This window comes from Hemitrygon akajei, chromosome 29 (assembly GCF_048418815.1).
Source record: "Hemitrygon akajei chromosome 29, sHemAka1.3, whole genome shotgun sequence".
NCBI classification, from domain to species: Eukaryota; Metazoa; Chordata; class Chondrichthyes; order Myliobatiformes; family Dasyatidae; genus Hemitrygon; species Hemitrygon akajei.
Window position 1 is genome coordinate 35,664,986 of NC_133152.1, and position 20,521 is coordinate 35,685,506.

General features: G+C 40.4%; 1 protein-coding gene across 6 annotated transcripts in view; it reads right to left on the reverse strand.

Moving 5' to 3' along the window:
* tp73 (tumor protein p73) overlaps nt 1-20,521 on the reverse strand; it is a 228,472-nt gene that overhangs the window by 146,166 nt on the left and 61,785 nt on the right. Inside the window, exon 1 of one of the 6 annotated variants that reach the window (XM_073032168.1) lies at nt 4,063-4,084. The exons of the other annotated variants lie outside the window; for them this stretch is intronic. The gene's annotated coding sequence lies outside the window, so the exon portion shown is untranslated. Of the gene's footprint in view, nt 1-4,062; nt 4,085-20,521 lie in introns of those variants that run through there. 6 annotated transcript variants of the gene reach the window in all.

Below are 20,521 nucleotides of genomic sequence, written 5' to 3' on the forward strand. Positions count from 1 at the left end.
GAGCAGGAAGAGGATGACACTATCTTGCTGAAATCAGTGATAATGACTCACAAATTACACTACAGAGCTACCTGAAGTGACCATTTGCTCCAGAAGGCCAAGAAAGAAAAAAAAGGGGAGGAGTACCCTTCTTTCTTTTTTCCATAGCTTTCTGCCCGCTCCTATTAGATTCCTTCTTTTACCAATCAACTTCCCAGTTCCTTACTTCACCCCTCCTGGTTTCACTGATCACTAGATAGATAGATAGATAGATAGATAGATAGATACTTTATTCATCCCCATGGGGAAATTCAACTTTTTTTCCAATGTCCCATACACTTGTTGTAGCAAAACTAATTACATACAATACTTAACTCAGTAAAAAATATGATATGCATCTAAATCACTATCTCAAAAAGCATTAATAATAGCTTTTAAAAAGTTCTTAAGTCCTGGCGGTAGAATTGTAAAGCCTAATGGCATTGGGGAGTATTGACCTCTTCATCCTGTCTGAGGAGCATTGCATCGATAGCAACCTGTCGCTGAAACTGCTTCTCTGTCTCTGGATGGTGCTATGTAGAGGATGTTCAGAGTTATCCATAATTGACCGTAGCCTACTCAGCGCCCTTCGCTCAGCTACCGATGTTAAACTCTCGAGTACTTTGCCCACGACAGAGCCCGCCTTCCTTACCAGCTTATTAAGACGTGAGGCGTCCCTCTTCTTAATGCTTCCTCCCCAACACACCACCACAAAGAAGAGGGCGCTCTCCACAAATGACCTATAGAACATGTTCAGCATCTCACTACAGACATTGAATGACGCCAACCTTCTTAGGAAGTACAGTCGACTCTGTGCCTTCCTGCACAAGGCATCTGTGTTGGCAGTCCAGTCTAGCTTCTCGTCTAACTGTACTCCCAGATACTTGTAGGTCTTAACCTACACTTTGTGCTTCACCCTCCCCTCTCCCCACCTTTTAATTCTGATTCCTCATCTTTTTTTCCTCCAGTCCTGTTGAAGGATCTCAGTCTGAAATGTCCTCTTTTGCATAGATACTGCCTGGTCTGCTGAGTTCCTCCAGCACTGTGTGTGTGTTGCTTGGATTTCCAGCATCTGCAGATTTTCTCTTGTTTGTGATTAAATATAAACACATAAGGTAACATACAAACATTGATTGTATGTACAAAAAGTGATGCTAGGCTGTATGTTAGGTGACTGATGGGAAATAATAAAATAGTGGTGGAGGTGTTGGTCAGCCTTACTGCTTGGGGAAAGTAACTGTTTTTGAGTCTGGTGGTCCTCAATACTGTCACCTAAGGTAAAGTATAATGCACATAAATCTGCATATTCCACATCGTGCTTTCTGTTTTATTATTCACCCTCATAATCCCCGCAGCAAAAACCATTAATGGTCTAGATTCACAATTACAAAACTTATAAAACAAATCAGTTTTAATCTGTAGTGTTATTTAAACTAATAGGCTTCACAATTATATTTACTATTTACTCCTGTGCTTCCCTTTAGTAACTGCTTTCCAAGATGGTTTCCTCTAAGCAGTGTTCCCCTGTACAGTATTTGCATGCAGCAAGTCAGGGAAAGGCTGATCTTTTGCAATGGTGGGGGTCAACAAACTATGAAGATCAAATGAGAGACTTATGGACCAAATAAGGACTGCATGATCTTAGCAATCAACAGCAGCATTCTGGGTTAGCTGGTTCTGGGGAGAAAGTGCCAATAGTTGGAGCAAAAATACTGTCATCTTAGTAAGAGCAGCAGTTACTTTTGCCACAGAACCATTGGCATTTTCCTGGTATAGGCTTTAGCAGGCTGGTGGAGGCAAGGTTGCACTGTTGTCATTCTTGCTCCAGAACCAAGGCCAATGCTTGAATCCAGCAGCATTTAACATGGCAGGCATGGCTGTCTGCAGCAATAGGGAAATAAAGGCACTGTGTCATATTAAATGCATATACCTTATTACATAGAAAGGTGTATCAGTAGGATCCAATGTTCCCTGCAGAAGCTACCTTAGAAAATGCACTTAAAGGCAAACAAATATCAAGTCAACAATAACAAAAGGAGAAGTTTAATTTCCAGAGTACTTATTGCCAACATTTTGTTAACCACTGAATTGGAGGTGTGACCCACAGTAAAATCTAGTGACTGGTAAACAAAGTTAATTTAGTAAATTAATAACAGAAAATGCTGGTAATAGGTCAGGCAGCCTGAAACATGAACATTGTATTTCATTCCACAGATGCTGCCTACCAAGTGATTCCAGCTTTCTTTAGTAAATAATCTGGTTAAAGAGCAAAGGAAACAACTACAGAAACTTCTCCTAGTAAAAACAGGGCAATATGAATGAAGACTATTTGCATAAATTCAAATCTTTATGATTCTCTGACCAAGTTATCAACACTAGCTTCAGGCATACAGTAATTTGGCTTTACTATCAAATAAAAGAAAAATAAATAAACTCATTTGAATAGCTGCAATTAAACCAATGCATATTAATAGGAACAAATCAATCTATTCAAGTGATAATACCCTGCAGTAAAATGTTCTTCCTATTATTTTGGGACATCATTTTTCATTCTGGAGCTTCCAAACAGACACAAAGAATTTTGAGCTTTACAGAATAATCAAGTGAAAGAAAGAAGAAGAAAGCCCTTAACTTTGAGTGGAGTCATTGGGACTCTGTTGTGATGGCGTTTTTTTAGCAGGCTCTCTTGTTTTTATGAGGCTGAGTTGAGTTGCTGGCTCAGCACTCAACCCAACACGGATGGAAAGCAAGCAAATGAGCTAGCTGGATTTGAACTTGGGAGCCACCACGCCACCAGCCAGCTTAATCAAGTGAAATCTATATGAAAATACTTCCAGGAAGTCCACAAACATCCATAATACTTGAAGATGAATGATTAAGAATGCTTAAGATTTATTCGGAAGAACCTTCAAATGATTTAGGAATGTTTCAGGAACAACTTCCTCCTCTCTGCCATCAGATTTCAGAATGAATAATGAACCAACCTATGAACACTACCTCACTATTTTTAATCTTCTTGCACTATATATATATATACTTATTGTAAGTTATAGTATAATGTATTGCACTATACTGCTGCCGCGGAAAGCAAAATTTCACAACATGTCAGTGATATTAAACCTGATTCTGATTCAAATGTCATGATTAAAAGTAAAAGACTACTTGTCACAAAAATCAGATAATAATGAAATAATCAACTTTAAATAATCCATCTGGGATTATAATCTGTATGCATTAAGTAAATTGTGATTGCAAATGCAGTTATTCCAGAGAAGGGACATTTGATTAAGCATGCAATCTCAAGGTTAAACATGTTCAGACTGAACATGACAAGTTTCAAATGTTTTGAAATAGTTAGCTTACAAGATAAATCATGTACAATTTCATAAGATAGCATTTTAAAAAGGAGAAATCAGATGCTTTAAATGGAGTGTAAGGAAAAGTTCTCAAAGCAAAATGGTCACTTTTCTTTCTGAACATTTCTCCCTTTTCAGTAAGTCGTCAGTCTTGCTGTGACTGAGTTCTAAGAACCAAGTGCCCTCTTCCACCTTGCAGACAAACCTGAAGATTGGGAGCTAACCATCTTTTCTTCATGTAAACCTTCAGAGTTGCTTCTCAACTGTCAATATTGCAGCCATGAATCACTGGATCCCGAGAAGGAGTATGAACCAGAATGTATTTCCTTTTTTCAGTCATACTGGCACGTGAGCTGAAATTGCTAATTCAGCACAGTTTTCACTAATTTGGTGTATTTGGCAGAACGGCTCTCCAAGTTTATACTTGACAACTGTGTCAACGGGATACATACGAATTATGAACTGCTTCAGCCATATCTATTTTGTACAGAATCCACATACAAAGGGTTAACTTCTTTTCAGAATTCTAGAGACTTAAGGCAAAGCTCTGAGTGAAGTACAATAGCCCAGCTCCTGAAGTTCTAAATAACCTCCCCCGCACAACTTATCTGCACGTTTCCTCCTCTCGGTTTTAGAGAGCACCAACTCGTTAACGTTTAAAAAGCGCTTCATTAGCTTGTTACTGTACCTGAAGATTTTTTTTAAAACTCCACAGGGATCTGGTGAGCAGGAGTGGCCTGCTATTATGAAACCACATTATTTACTGCAGCTCAGCATGTAGCGTCCCTGTCGCCATGGTGATGGCATCTGGTGCCGAGAAAGATTAGATGAAAGTGTGGCAAAGACTTCCAGGCATGGAGGCTGGGCTTTGGGCGGAGACTGCAAACTTGGTGAGAAAGGCATTCACAAATAAGTCAATTGGACCAGTGACAGACAAACCCGATTTAAAGGGGAATGGGACAATAACACTTGTAACTCAATGATGTCACTCACTATTAAACAAAAAGAATTTTACGCTGTGTAGCAGTTTTCCCCAATGCCTCAGATACTTAAAGTGTTCTGTGGACTACTTTTGTTTCTGATTTGTTGATCTCAGCCAGAACTTTACAAATGGCTTCCTTGTCCTTTAAATATGCAAAGAAGAAAAAATCTAACCTGATTCCTGATGCACACTGCTATCCAGTAATTCCCACAAGTATATGTATGGACATCTGAAGAGAACAGGACTGGGCTTAAAATCTATAGTCTATCCAGTGTACAGAAATCCATTTGAAAAGATAAATAAGTGATAGGAGTAAAGATATAATTCCAGAAACCAAACTCTGTTAATTCATCCATGATAAAGGCAGAGCATGCTACAATTTATCCAGACTTACTCACATATTCAATCCCAGAATATGGCTTTCTTGAAAGTAATCTAATTTCAACTTGAATGCAGCGATGTTATCTACTCCCACAAGGAACCCATTCCACAGTTTTACTTGAAATGTGATGTTCTGCACGGTTGAAAATGCACAAGCACCATTCACTCCTCAGATTCCATTATATGCACCAATTGTTCATGATGCTAAGCCATAAGGCTTTAAGAAATGTAGAAATTGAGGTAACTGGGATAAAAGGAAGGAGCTTATATTCAGTTATCTAGTGGAAACTACTGCAGTAAGATCATTTGCTGCTACTAATTTAGCACAAACACAAGAGACTCTGGAGATGTTGGAAATCCACAGTAACACACACAAAATGAGGTCAGGCAGCATCTATGAAAAAGGGAAAAAGAGTGATGATGTGTCAGGCTGAGACCCTTCACCCAGCTAGCCGAGTTTCTCCATCACTTTGAGTGTATTAAGCAATATAGCAGCTGTTTCAGAAGTCAGGACTGTCTAACTCATCCATCTCAGTTCTCTGCATTTCATGTGTGTTGCTCTGCATTTCTGACATTTTTCTGTGTGATGCCAAACTTAAACAGTTACCAGACTTTTAATTCTGGTTAGCATTAAGAATTAGAACAAAGAAATGATTGTGATATGACTAGGTCAATATGCCCTACAGTTTTGTTTCTGCTCAACAAAAAAATGACAGATTTGGACCATAACTTTTTTGCACATTATCTTTTAGAGTCATAGGGTCATAGAAACATACAGCACAGAAACAGGCAGGCCCTTTAATCTGCCAAACCATTTAAACTGCCTATTCCCATCAAGCTGCACCAGAACCATAGCTCTCCATACTCCTACTATCCATATGCCTATCCAAACTTTTCTGAAACATCAAAATCGAGCTTGCATGCACCACTTGTATTGGCAGCTTGTTCCATATTCTCGTGACCCTCTGAGTGAAGAAGTTCATTTTCATGATCCCTTTAAACCTTTCTTCTGTCACCCTTAACCAATGACCTCTGGTTGTAGTCCCACCCAACCTTGGTGGAAAAAGCCTGCTTGCACTTACCCTATCTATCCACCTCATAATTTTGTATACCTCTATAAACCTCCTCTCAATCTTCTATGTTCCAAGGAATAAAGTCCTCACCTATTCAATCTTTCCTAATAACTCAGATCCCCCAGACCTGGCAACATTCTTGTAAGTTTTCTCTGTACTCTTTCAATCTTATTTACATCTTTCCTGTAAGTAGGTGACCAAAACTTCACACAATACTCCAAATTAGGCTTCACCAATATCTTATACATCTTCAACATAACATCCCATCTCCTGTACTCAATAGTTTGATTTAGAATTCAAAATTCAGGATCAGGTTTCTTATCACCGGCATGTGATGTGAAATTTATTAACTTAGCAGCAACATTTCAATGCAATATATAATAAAGAAGAAAAATAAGATAAATAAATAAATCAATTACAATATACGTATATTGAATAGATTGAAATCATGCAAAAAACCAGAAATAATATGTATTTAAAAAATGAGGTAGTGTTCATGGGTTCAATGTCCATTTAGGAATCGGATGGCAGAGTGGTAGAAGCTGTTCCTGAATCGCTGAGTGTGTGTCTTCAGGCTTCTGTACCTCCTACCTGATGGTAACAGCGAGAAAAGGGCATGCCCTGGGTGCTGGAGGTCCTTAATAATGGATACTGCCTTTCTGAGATACCGCTCCTTGAAGATGTCCTGGGTACTTTGTAGGCTAGTACCCAAGATGGAACTGACTAAATTTACAACCCTCTGCAACTGCTTTCAATCCTATGCTGTAGCACCCACCACCCCACCCCCCATACCAGACAGCCTGACATAATGCTCTCCATGGTACATCTATATAAGTTTTTGAATGTATTTGTTGATATACCAAATCTCATAAAGCTCCTAATGAAGTATAGTCACTGTCTTGCCTTCTTTATAACTGCATCAATATGTTGGACCAGGTTAGGTCCTCAGAGATCTTGATACCCAGGAACTTGAAACTGCAAACCAATGTGCCAGAAGTTTTCTTTATGACCTGATCAACCTATGACGTTACTTTCAACGAATTATGGACCTGTATTCCTAGATCCCTTTGTTCTACTACACTCTCCAGTGGCCTACCTCTCACAGTATCCTGGTTAGTCCACCCAAAGTGCAACACCTCACAATTCCATCTGCCATTTTCAGCCAATTTTTCCAGCTGGTCCAGATCCCCCTGATAGTCTTCCTTGCTGTCCACTACACCCCCAATCTTGGTGTCATTCACAAATTTGCTGATCCAGTTAACCATATTATCATCTGGATAGTTGATAAAGATGACAAACAACAATAGACCCAGCACTGATCCCTGCAGCACTCCACTTGTCACATGCCACCAGTCAGAGAGGCATCCATCTTGAATGCCAAGCGACTGAACCTTCTTGACCAACCTCCCATGCGGGACCTTGTCAAATGCCTTGCTAAATTCCAGGAGAGGTTGGAGGCGACATCCGATGCACATCAACTCTGGCCGGATTTGCAAGCCATTACTTCCTACAAAGCAAAACCCAACATCATGAATGGCAGTGATGCTTCACTACTATAAGAGCTCAACACATTTTATGCTGGCTTTGAAAGGGGGAATAAAACCACGGCTATGAGGATCCCTGTAGCATCTGATAACCCTTTGATCTCTGTTTCGGAGGCCGATGTCAGGCCTTCAAGAGGTTGAACCCTCGCAAGGCAGCAGAGCCTGATGGAGCACTTGGTAAGGCTCTGAAAACCTGTGCCAACCAACTGGCAGGAGTCCTCAAAGACATTTTCAATCTCTAAATGCTAAAGTCAGAAGTTCCCACCTGCTTCAAAAAGGACAACAATTATACCAGTGCCCAAGAAGATTAGTGTGAGCTGCCTCAATGACTATTGTCCAGTAGCGCTCACATCTACAGTGATGAAATGCTTTGAGGTTAATCATGGCCAGAATCAACACCTATCTCAGGGAGGACCTGGACCCACTGCAACCTGTGTATTGCCACAATAGGTCTACAGCAGGCACAATCTCAATAGCTCTCCTTGCAGCCTTGGATCACCTGGACAATGAAAATACCTGTCAGGATGCTGTTTATTGACTATAGCTCAGTGTTTAACACCATCATTCCTACAGTCCTGATCAAAAAGCTACAGAACCTAGGCCTCTGTACCTCCCTCCGCAACTGGATCAGAAGGCCACAATCTGTGTGGATTGGAAATAACATCTCCACCTTGCTGACAATTAACACTGGTGCTCCACAGGAATGTGGGCTTAGCCCACTGCTCTACTCTCTCTATACCCATGTCTGTGTGGCTAGGTATAATTCAAATACCATCTATAAATTTGCTGATGATACAACCATTGTTGGTAGAATCGCAGGTGGTGACGAGAGGGCGTACAGGAGCGAGATATGCCAACTAGTGGAGTGGTGTTGCAGCAACAACCTGGCACTCAACATCAGTAAGATGAAAGAGCTGATTGTGGACTTCAGGAAGGGTAAGACAAAGGAACACATACCAATCTCATAGAGGGATCAGAAGTGGAGAGAGTGAGCAGTTTCAAGTTCCTGGGTGTCAAATTCTTTGAGGATACAACCTGGTCCCAACATATCAACGCAGATATAAAGAAGGGAAGACAGTGACTATACTTCATTAGAAATTGAAGAGATTTGGTATGTCAATAAATGCACTCAAAAATTTTTATAGATGTACCGTGCAGAGCATTTTGACAGGCTGCATCACTCTCTGGTGGGGGGGGGGGGGGGTGGGGGGAGGAATGCACAGGACTGGAAGAAGCTGCAGAGAGTTGTAAATTTAGTTGGCTCCATCTTGAGTACTAGCCTACAAAGTACCCAGAACATCTTCAAGAAGCACTGTCTCAGAAAGGTGGCATCCATTATTAAGGACCTCCAGCACCCAGGGCATGCCCTTTTCTCACTGTTACCATTAGTTATGAGGTACAGAAGCCTGAAGACACACACTCAGCGATTCAGGAACAGCTTCTTACCCTCTGCCATCCGATTCCTAAATGAACCTTGAACCTTTGAACACTACCTCACTTTTTTAATATACAGTATTTCTGTTTTTGCAGATTCAATATACATATTCTGTAATCGATTTATTTATTTATTTATTAATTTTTCCCCTCTATTATCATGTATTGCATTGAACTGCTGCTGCTAAGTTAACAAGTTTCACGACACTTGTCGGTGATAATAAACCTGATTCTGATTCTGAATAAAAGTTAGTTGAGTGGTGGTGTAGCAACAACCTGGCACACAAAGTCAGCAAGACCAAAGAGCTGATTGTAGACTTCAGGAAGGATAAGGCAAGGGAACACAAACCTCAGAGGGATCAGAAGTGGAGAGAGTGAGCAATTTCATGTTACTGGGTGTCAATACCTTTGAGGACCTATCCTGGATACAACATATTGATGCAGCTATAAAGAAGGCAAGACAGTTGCCATATTTCATTAGGAGTTTGAGGAGATTTGGTTTGTCAAGTAAAACACTCAAACTTCTACAAATGTACCGTGGAGAGTATTCTAACTGGCTGCATCACCATCTGCTATGGGAGTGGGGTGGGGGGTAGCTACTGCACAAGATCAAAATAAGTTGCAAAAAATGTAAAATTAGTTAGCTCCATCTTGGGTACTAGTCTCCGTAATATCCAAGACATCTTCAAAGAGCAGTGCCTTAGGAAGGCGGTGTCCATCATTAAGGACCCCCACCACCCAGGACATGGCCTCTTTACACTGTTACCTTTGGGAAGGAGGCATAGAAGCCTGAAGGTACACACTCAGTGATTCAGAAATAGCTTCTTCCCTTTTGCACAGCGACGGCTCCTCAGTGGAGATCGTAAAGAGCACCAAATTTCTTGGTGTTCACCTGACGGAGAATCTCACCTGGTCCCTCAACACCAGCTTCATAGCAAAGAAAGCCCAGCAGTGTCTCTACTTTCTGCGAAGGCTGAGGAAAGTCCATCTCTCACCCCCCATTCTCATCACATTCTACAGGGTTTGTATTGAGAGCATCCTGAGCAGCTGCATCACTGCCTGGTTCGGAAATTGCACTCTCTCGGATCGCAAGACCCTGCAGCGGATAGTGAGGTCAGTTTAGAAGATCATCGAGGTCTCTCTTCCTGCCATCACGGACATTTACACTACACGCTGCATCCGTAAAGGAAACAGCATTATGAAGGACCCCATGCACCCCTCATATAATCTCTTCTCCCTCCTGCCGTCTGGGAAAAGGCTCCGAGGCATTTGGGCTCTCACGACCAGACTATGTAACAGTTTCTTCCCCCAAGCTATCAGTCTCCTCAATACCCAGAGCATGGACTGACATCTTGCCCTATTATCCTGTTTATTATTTATTGTAATGCCTGCACTGTTTTTGTGCACTTTATGCAGTCCTGTGTAGGTCTGTAGTCTAGTGTAGCTTTCTCTGTGTTTTTTTTTTACGTAGTTCAGTCTAGTTTTTGTACTGTGTCATGTAACACCATGGTCCTGAGAAACATTGTCTCATTTTCACTATGTACTGTACCAGCAGTTATGGTCAAAATGACAATAAAAGTGACTTGACTTGACATTGCACCCCTGAACACTACCTCACTACTGTTATTTATCTGTTATTTTTTTAAAATATCTGTTATTTATTTAAAATATCTGTTATTTTGTACAACTTATTTTAACTTAACTATTTAACAGACATATATATATACTTAGTGTAACTCAGTTTTTCCCTCTATATTTATCATGTATTTCATTGTACTGCTGCCATAAAGTTAACAAATTTCACTACATATGCTGATGATATTATATCTGATTCTGATTCTGAGGTCCATGTAGACAACATCCTCTGCCTTGCCTTCATCAACTTTCCTGGTAACTTCCTTGATTGGTTTGACATGACCTACCGCACATGAAGCCACACTGACTATCCTTAATCAGTCCATGTCTATCCAAACACTCACATGTCCAGACCCTTATAATACCTTCCAATAACTTTCCCACTACTGATATCAGGCCCACCGGTCTATAATTTCCTGGTTTATTTTTAGAGCTTTTCTTAAACAGCAGAACAATTTTGGCTATCCTCAATCCTCTGGCACCTTACCTGTTGCTAAGGATGATTTAAATATCTCCACTGGGGCCCTGCAATTTCTGCACCTGCTTCTCCAGGGTCTGAGGGAACACCTCGTCAGGTCCTGGGGATTTATCAACTCGAATTTGCCTCAAGACAGCAAACATCTCCTTCTCCATAATCTGTATTGAATACATGAAGTTGATACCCTTTTGCCTTACCTACATGTGCCAGTCTCCTGAGTAAACACAGATGCAAAAATAAGCACTTAAGATCTCCCCCACCTCTTTTGGTTCCACATATGGATTACCATTCTGATCTTCCAGTGGACCGATTTTGTCCCTTGCAATCCTTTAGCTCTTAACATATTCCTTAGGATTCTCCTTTACCTTGTCTGCTAAAGCTACCTTTTGTCTTCTTTTAGCCCTCCTGTGTCTCTTGAATTTCAGTTGACGTTTTGGACTGAGTTCCTTCATCATCCAAACGCTGCCTGACCTGCTCAGTTCCTCCAACATTTTGTGTGTTATACCTTTCTTATTACTCAGTTCCACCCATAACACCTCACTAGACAAGTTCTCTAGTCTATCCTGACTGAGCACTGCCGTGTCATTTTCCTGCGTAGTAACGCCACCCCTCCTTCCTTAATCCCTCTGCTCTCAATAGAACCCTGAAACACTGAGCTGCCAGTTTGCCCCTCCTGCAATACAGTATCACAATTCCAGGTGTTGATCCATGCTCTGTGCCTATATGCCTTTCCTACGATACTTCTTTCATTGAAATATATGCAGCTAAGGACATTATTCACACCATGCTCAACCTTTTGATTTTGACTTTGTCGAATAAGATTTTAACAACATCTGTCTCCCTACCTGTTCTGGCATTCTGATTCTCCTGCAACTCTAGTTTAAACTCCACATATGTAGCACTAGCAAACCTTTTTGCTAGGATATTAGAAACAAACCGTCCCACCTTCCCTGGAAGAGTGCCCAACGATCCAAAAATCTGATGCTGTTTCTCCTACATCAACTCCTTAGACACATGTTAAATTGTATGATCTTCCTGCTTCTGGCCTGAGTAGCATGTGGCACGGGTAGCGATCCTGAGATCACAACCCTGGTGGTCCTGCCCTTTAACTTAGCACCTAACTCCCTTAACTCTCTTTGCAGAACCTCATAACCTTTCATTGGTACCTACATGGACCATGACTTCTGGCTGTTCATCCTCCTACTTAAGAATGCTGAGGACTTGATCTGAGTTATCCTGGATCCTGGCACCCAGAAATCTCGTTCTCATCAACAGAACCTCCTTTTGCTCCCCTAACCAATGAATACCCCATCACCAAAGCTCGCCTCTTCATTACCTTCTCTCCTTAGTCTCAGAGCCAGATTCAGTTCCAGAAACCTCACTGCTGTGATTGACCTCTGCTAGGTCAACCCCCCCCCTGCCCCCCGCCAACTGTATCCCAAGTGGTATTCCAGTTATTGAGGGGAATGGGCACATGGGTACTCTGCACTGCCAGTTTAATCCCTTTTCCCTTTCTGACCATATCTTAGGTGTTACTGCCTCTCTATATTTCCTATCTATCACCCTCTCAGGTTCTCAAATCATCTAGTTCCAGCTCTAATGCCTTAACGTAGAGTAATAAAAGCTGCAGCTTTAACAAGGATATTGATATCCTTTCCTAGGAAAACATCATTACATCAGTCTTCAATGCTCTAGCTTACATTGGGACAAGAATTCTAGATATCCTGCAATCAAAATGTGAAAAAATCCAGAACTCACTCTAGACTGTCCTATATCTAAGTTGAAGAACATGTCCCTTTGACTCTCCAACCAAAGGAAATAAATTTTCTGATCTACCTTGTCATATCCATTCAATACTTCAGGTATCTTGATCACTCAACTCTTCCTTACTCAAGGAAATGCACTTTATATAAGCCATGACTTGACTTTAGACTTTGCTTGAAACAGTTCCATAAACATGTACAGCTAACTATCCTACAACATGCTGTCACTATAACAACCAGCCGGAAATCTAAGTATGATCTTCATACAGCTATCAGTGATACCAAGAGGCATTATCAGACCAAACGACAATCCTGGACCAGTCATCGGTTGTGGCAAGGCTTGCATGCTGAAACAGGCAAAATGAAAATGGGCAAAATCACTAACAAAAAGGCATCCCTCCCTCTCCTTTGATGAGCTCAATGCATTCTGTGCACACTTTGAACAGAAGGTCAATAAATCGAATCTCTCAGAACCTTATCAGTCTGATTTTCTGATCTAAAATGCTCACCTTCCCATGGAACAGGGTTTCACAACATTTTTTATGCCATGGGCCCCTACCATTATCTGAGGGGATCGTGGACCCCAGGTTGGAAACCCTGCCATGGAATCTTACTTCCTCCCAGAATTTAAATTTGTTGCAAGTTATACATTTCAAAAACTCTAACCCTAACCCCTAACATAGACCATTAATAGTGATGAATTTTAATTTAGTTTCATTTCTTAATTTATCTTGTTAAATCTACAAAAAGTAACATATAAAATTAAGAGCTTACTGTCATTCTCAACTGCATCATCTAAAAACAGTGTAATATTCTATTATAATCACTTTCCCCAGTGGCTCCTTTACTATTGAATTATTAATTAACCCAGTCCTTTTACACAATACTACATTTTAAATAGTCTGTTCCCAAGTTGGGTCCTTGTTGTTTTAGAAATTTGTGTTCAAGACCCAGGTATCTTTGATTGCTTCATCTTCTTTCCTTTATAAAATAAAATGAAGTGAGAATTATCACTGATGATTGTACAGTATTCATTTTTGCTTGCAACTTCTTAACAAGATTGAAGAGCATGGGAAGTGCCAAGTATTTGTGTCAACTACAAAAATAAAGAGTTGAACATCTTCCCATCAATTCTATTATATAAAGTCCCATTATTTATATGCAGAGCAACACACACAAAATGCTGGAGGAACTCAGGCAGATCAGGCCGCATCTATGGAAATGAATAAATAGTCAATGTATTGGGCCCTCCATCTGGACTGGAAAAGCAGGAGAAGAAGCCAGAAAAAGGTGGGGGGAGGGGAAGGGGCACAAGCTAGAAGGTGATAGATGAAGCCAGGTGGGGTAGGGGGTGAAGGTGAAGAGGGGATGAAGTGAGAAGCTGAAAAATGACAGGTGGAAAAAGTAAAGAGCTGGAGAAGAAGGAATCTGATAGGAGAGGAGAGTTGACCATGGGAGAAAGGGAAAGAGAAGGAATACCAGGAGGAGGTGATCAGCAAGTGAGGAGAAGAGGTAAGAGGGAGGCTACAGTGTGGAATAAAGAAGAGGGAAAAAGGAGGGAGGATATTACTAGAAGTTAGAGAAATCGATGGTCATGCCATCAGGTTGGAAGCTACCCAGATGGAATATGAGGTGTTACTCCTCCAACTTCAGAGTGGCCTCGTTGTGGCAATAGAGGAGGCCATGGATGAACATGTCAAAATGAGAATATGGGAACAAGGGTTGGAATTAAAATATTTAGCTATGGGGATTCCTGCTTTTTGCGGATGAAGCAAAGGTGCTTATATGTTATAATTGATCAGAATCTTAAAAAAGAGCAAGAAGAGCAAGAAGCAAGGAGCAGATGAGTATTCTATGGTGAATAATTAGTTCTAGACTTCCTACAATCCAATGGCACCTCAGAAGCAGAGCAGAATATTTTTAACTTGCTTGGATCTGTGCAACTTCAACAAAGCTCAAGAAGCTCAATACCATTTGGGACAAAATGTCCTATCTGATTGGCACTTGACTTATTACTCTACCAATATCATAGCTGCAGTGTTCTTTGTCTATGCAATAACACATTGAAGGCCTTTTGATAGCATATCCTAGACCTGAAATCTATTCTGTTTTGAAGGTAAATGTTTCAGTCAAGTGGTACACCCTTTGCAAATTCTGCTGCATCCTGGCTTGTAAGTATATCACAGATATTTTATTACCAATTGATTGAAATGCTGCAATACACTACCTGACAAGAATGCAGGAATACTGTCACAAATGGATTGCTGCCATTTAAGGTTGTGACTGAATAACATTTCTTAAAGTCAACAGGATTTGCACCCTTCTAATATTTGGCATTATATATTTTACACAAATCCATGTGCAAAATTACTGCATACTTGGTGTGTATGGTCTACCTGAAGACTGAAGTCCTGCAGGATTACTGTAATAGATTATAATACACATCTAATTGGCTTATTTCTATTTTATCTAAAACTACTGGTATTGTTCTAGAGCCTATAAATGACTACACAGAAAACCTGCAGATGCTGGAAATCGGAGCAACATACACAAAATGTTAGAGGAACTCAGCAGGCCAGGCAGCATCTATGGAGAAAAAGTATAGTTCACATTTTGGGCCGAAACCCTTCAGCAGGACTGAACTTCCAGCATCAGCAGATTTTCTCTTGTTAATAACCATACCACAGTGCTTTTTGTCTCTTCTCTTGCCTCTAACCAAATTAATTTTGTGACTGATATATTTTTCAGCAGCAAAGTAGTTCTTGTGCCTGACACTCCACTCTGGTGACCTGACTTCATTCCTCACTTCAGATTCTGCCTGTTTGGAGTTTGCATGGCGACTATATGGGTTTCCCTGAGTGTCCTCCACATTCTAAAGATGTGATGATTGAAGAGAAAAAGGAGTAGAAGAGATCATTAGGAAGCTGTTTGTGTTTGAGGGCATATACTATAAGGCAGGGTTGGAGAAACTAGGACTGTTTTCTCCGGAGTAGCGGAGATTGAGGGGAAAGCTGATAAAAGATTATAAAATTATGAGAGACATAGATAGAGAAGGTAGATGGTATCTTTTATACTCAAGGTCAAAATATCTAATACCAGAGGGCATGTATTTGAGGTGAGAGAGGGGGGAAAGCTCAGAGGAGATGTGTGGAACAAGTTTTTTTTTAAATATAGTGCAATGCGAGCCTAGAATGTCTGCCAGGGATAATTGTGGAGGTAGTAGCAATTAAGAGACTGAGTTAGGTACATGAATATGTATAAAATGGAGGGATATGGACTATGTGCAGGTGGAAGGGATTAGTTTAATTAGGGGTCATTAGATTAATTAGTTTGTACAACTTCATGGGCTGAAGGATCTGTGCTTGAGCTTTACTGTTTCATGTTCTATGTTAATTTGCTACATTGCAGTTGGGTGATATCATTAGAGATTAGAGAAAGAATTAAGATAATGGAACTGTTGAAGATGCTCTTGAAGTCTGAATAAACTTAATGGGCCAAATATCCTCTTTCTATGTTGTAAAGAATAGTGGGCAAAATATTACTGTTTTTATCCCAGTCTTTATTATCAGGACTTTCCACTCCTTTACTGTTTTATACAACTTCTTAAAACATGGTGGAATATTTATTTCCAATCCTCATCAATCTGCAAAATGGCCTTTGTAATGGATTCTTTGATATGCTTCTATCTATTAATTTTGTTTTACTCTGTGAATATTGAGATAGGGCCCTTATATTTATCTCTATTTTCCCTTCTGTCATTTAAGTCATTAATGGTCTCTTAGTTTGTTAATGTGTGGACCTCCTCCTAACCCAGGGGTTCCCAAACTCTTTTTTTGCCATGGCCCAATACCATCAAGCAAAGGGCCCATGGACCACAGGTTGGGAACCCCAGTCTTAACCCGTTCTACAGGCATTTTACCCAGAGTGTAATTCTGCTTTCCAGCTTTGATCTTTCTATTATGGTATTTGTTTGCTCTTTCCCCAAATCCTTGCATCACCCTTGCCCAATACACTTTCATTTGTTTAAAGCCATAGTTATTCCATTTGTTAAGACATTAGTTCCAGTCCAATTTAATCCTATCACAATGGCACAGCCCCCAGTACCAATGCCAATGCCCCAAGAATGAAAGTAGAAACATAGAAACATAGAAAACAGGTGCAGGAGTAGGCCATTCGGCCCTTCAACCCTGCACCGCCATTCAGTATGATCATGGCTGATCATCCAACTCTGAACCCTGCACCTGCTTTCTCTCCATACCCCCTGATCCCTTTAGCCACAAGGGCCATATCTAACTTCCTCTTAAATATAGCCAATGAACCGGCCTCAACTGTTTCCTGTGGCAGAGAATTCCACAGATTCACCACTCTCTGTGTGAAGAAGTTTTTCCTCATCTCGGTCCTAAAAGGCTTCCCCTTTATCCTTAAACTGTGACCCCTCGTTCTGGACTTCCCCAACATCGGATACAATCTTCCTGCATCTAGCCTGACCAATCCCTTTAGAATTTTATATGTTTCAATAAGATCCCCCCTCAATCTTCTAAATTCCAGTGAGTATAAGCCTAGTCGATCCAGTCTTTCTTCATATGAAAGTCCTGCCATCCCAGGAATCAATCTGGTGAACCTTCTCTGTACTCCTTCTATGGCAAGAATGTCTTTCCTCAGATTAGGGGACCAAAACTGCACACAATACTCTAGGTGCGGTCTCACCAAGGCCTTGTACAACTGCAGTAGAACCTCCCTGCTCCTGTACTCAAATCCTTTTGCTATGAATGCAACATACCATTTGCCCTTTTCACCGCCTGCTGTACCTGCATGCCCACCTTCAATGACTGGTGTACAATGACACCCAGGTCTCGTTGCATCTCCCCTTTTCCTAAACGGCCACCATTCAGATAATAATCTGTTTAACTGTTCTTGCAACCAAAGTGGATAACCTCACATTTATCCACATTAAATTGCATCTGCCATGAATTTGCCCACTCACCTAACCTATCCAAGTCACCCTGCATCCTCTTAGCATCCTCCTCACAGCTAACACCGCCGCCCAGCTTCATGTCATCCGCAAACTTGGAGATGCTGCATTTAATTCCCTCGTCTAAATCATTAATATATATTGTAAGCAATTGGGGTCCCAGCACTGAGCCTTGCCCACTAGTCACTGCCTGCCATTCTGAAAAGGTCCTGTTTCCTCCCACTCTTTGCTTCCTGTCTGCCAACCAATTCTCTATCCACATCAATACCATACCCCCAATACTGTGTGCTTTAAGTTTGCACACTAATCTCCTGTGTGGGACCTTGTCAAAAGCCTTTTGAAAATCTAAATATACCACATCCACTGGCTCTCCCCTATCCACTCTACTAGTTACATCTTCAAAAAATTTTATAAGATTCGTCAGACATGATTTTCCTTTCACAAATCCATGCTGACTTTGTCTGATGATTTCACCTCTTTCCAAATGTGCTGTTATCACATCTTTGATAACCGACTCTAGCATTTTCCCCACCACCGATGTCAGACTAACCAGTCTATAATTCCCCAGTTTCTCTCTCCCTCCTTTTTTAAAAAGTGGGGTTACATTAGCCACCCTCCAATCCTCAGGAACTAATCCAGAATCTAAGGAGTTTTGAAAAATTATCACTAATGCATCCACTATTTCTTGGGCTACTTCCTTAAGCACTCTGGGATGCAGACCATCTGGCCCTGGGGATTTATCTGCCTTTAATCCCTTCAATTTACCTAACACCACTTCCCTACTAACATGTATTTCCCTCAGTTCCTCCATCTCACTAGACCCTCGGTCCCTTACTATTTCTGGAAGTTTATTTATGTCCTCCTTAGTGAAGACAGAACCAAAGTAGTTATTCAATTGGTCTGCCATGTCTTTGTTCCCTATGATCAATTCACCTGTTTCTGACTGTAAAGGACCTACATTTGTCTTGACCAATCTTTTTCTTTTCACGTATCTATAAAAGATTTTACAGTCAGTTTTTATGTTCCCTGCCAGCTTTCTCTCATAATCTTTTTTCCTCTCTATTTTCCACAACCAACTTCCATGCATATTTAATCTTCTAAACAGTTTGTCATATTATCAATTTGTTCAGAACTCAATTAACGTACAAATTAACCTCAGAAGAATTGAAGGGGTAATTAGATCCATTTATGACAGATAAAAGAAAAGATGAAATGAAATTAAGTCAGGGGCATCAAAACAAAAGGAAGGTTACTTAAATATTTGAATCCTGGATTCTTGGATTAAGGTGTCCAGCTAACTCTCCCACCTGACTGCATGTTCCTTCATTTCATTCCAACAGCATGACATTTAAAAAAATCTCTCACATCCCAAATTGCTCTTAAATGCATCCTTCCTAATCTGCTCAACCATTCCATGTATATTCTCCTCACTCCATGTACATTCTCCTCACTCTTAGAATAAAGATATTTCTATTGAAATATCATCATATTTATCCGTAACCACCTTGTGCTTATGCACCCTGTTTTCTTGTAAAACTCCATAATTAATACAGAACAAAATAGCACATATCAGAGAATACTGAATAATTTCTGAGACAGTTTTGGTAGAATTAAGCATCTAGCAGGCTTTTGCACTTATTACCACCTTCTGTCACTCTCAATGTATTATGTAAAAATTAATAACTGGAGACTAATGAAGCCCCCTTGTACTATTTGCTAAAGTAATTTATCTAAATTAAAATTAAGACCTCTGAAGATAAACACACGGGACAAATTGTAGTACAGTCTCTTGGCTCCAGAAATACTTCAGTTGTTAACCATCTGCAAGGTGTCACCCTTGCATCAGGGCACTTGAGACAAATAGAGTGCCTTGGAGAATTTGTTCTCAGCTTTACTAAGCTGTTTAAATTCTACTTGTTGATTTAATTCCAATTGCATGTAATATAGTCTCAATTTTGCGCAGTGGTTAGCATAACACTTTACAGCGCTGGCTGTGAGATGGGGGTTTAATTCCCGCTGATGTCTGTAAGGAGATTGTACATTCTTCCCATGATTGCATGGGTTTCTCCAGGTGTACCAGTTACTCCCACATTCCAAAGACATATGGGTTAAGGTTAGTGAGATGTGGGCATACTATGTTGGCGCTGGAACCATAACATCACTGCAATCCTCATTGATTTGATTTGACAAACAACACATTTCACTGCATATTTTGATATACATGTGACAAATAAAGCTAATCTTTAATCTTTATGGGCTATCATTTCCCTTTCCTTGTTGAAAATGTTGGCTTTTACTGTGGCATGTTTCTACAAGTGATAAAGATCCTCTTATTTGGTCCAGGTGAATACAATTTCAGGAATACAAACATTTTATTTCATTGGTGAATTGAAGTGTTCCTTTGCACACTGGTTGAATACCTGGTTGGTGCAGTCTTTTATTGATTCTATTTTAGTTATTATTCTATGATGAATTTATTGGGTATGCCTGCAAGAAAATGTTTCTCAAGGTCGTATTTGCTGACATATACAGTATGTACTTTGATAATAAATTTACTCTGAACTCTATTAATCTGGATTAGGAATGCTGGCGGCTACTACCTACATTTCCCAGCCGTAGAACAGTAATGCCACAACCATTTCTGAATAAGATTAACTGACCAAATAGATTTGCAGTAAACCTGTTCATCTGACAGTGTTGAGAGTGGCCAACATTTACCTGGGGTATTTGAAACCAAATGTGGCCATGAGGCATAGCATTAAACTTCTAAGTCGGACAACTGACTAGATAATTAACTATCAGCTGTCAAGCAGTTAACAATACAAGTTAACCAATGACTAGTCTTCTTGATTCCGGAAGCTACTTCATACATCATGGATTTTTTT